A 1,085-nucleotide genomic window follows, 5' to 3' on the forward strand; every position below is an offset into this window, starting at 1 on the left:
TATATATATATATAATGTAAAGTATAGAAGCCATCTTATCATGGCTTACTGTTCGTTTTTCGACATCAGTGGCAGACGCCATTAGAAAAACTTATATCTATTTGCAAAGGAGCCTTCACTTTCATCGCTACCTGGTGGTTACCGCCCGTTGACGAGGACAACCATCCCGAAACTAGTTCGAGCGTATCACTCAGGCTTGCGAGGAAGGGATGACCTCCCTTTGCAAATACTCCAAAGACACAGATATTGTGTTTAGAGCCAGCTAGAGACGAAGATCTCTTGGGGCTATAAAGCTACAGTAACACCCCCTCCCCAATGTGGTTAGCCATGATAAGATGGCTTCTATACTTTACATTATCGAGCGATTACTGTTTCAATCTCATTCTGAGATTTAATTATGCTATATATATATATATATATATATATATATACGTATATATAGCCGCAGGCGTGTCTGTGCTGTAAGATGCTTTCCTCCCTACCATACTGTTCCGGTTTCAGTCCCACTACCTGAAACTTTGGGTATATGTCTTCTGAGTGAATTTAGTAGAGGGAAACTGAAAGAAGCCCGTCATATATATATATATATTTGTTCATATATATATATTGCATACAGAGTTACGAAATCGTTTTGCACGGACTTGTTCAGTGTCCTGGCATTATTGAACACGTGCTGTCGCGTGTGCGAGGGACTCGTCTGTTGGTCAAGTACATAGTGATCATTGCCCCACCACCCTCTTTTAATCGGACAGGCAATGCAGTTTTCTTTCGCTTGGTGGCTGTGGCGAAAGAGGTTGTGTGGTGCACGGGGCTGAAAAGGTATCATTGATTTCTTGAGGTTTCATTTGTAAAGGAAAGTGAGGGTAAACAGGAAAGTGGTGTCCTGGGATGAGTTTATTGAAAGGTGGATGAATGTTGCGAAAGTGTCATGAATGGATGATACCTCTCTAAGTGTCAACCCTTGAGTCGAAGAAAGGGAATTGTAAGGGGAACTTGCTCTTGGTATTGAAGAGATCTCGGACAATGGGTTTCCTACATCACCCCTGGAGATCATCCTTGCTCATGAGAGCTACATCTCTGTCATT

Source organism: Octopus sinensis, linkage group LG18, assembly GCF_006345805.1.
Source record: "Octopus sinensis linkage group LG18, ASM634580v1, whole genome shotgun sequence".
Classification (NCBI taxonomy): Eukaryota; Metazoa; Mollusca; class Cephalopoda; order Octopoda; family Octopodidae; genus Octopus; species Octopus sinensis.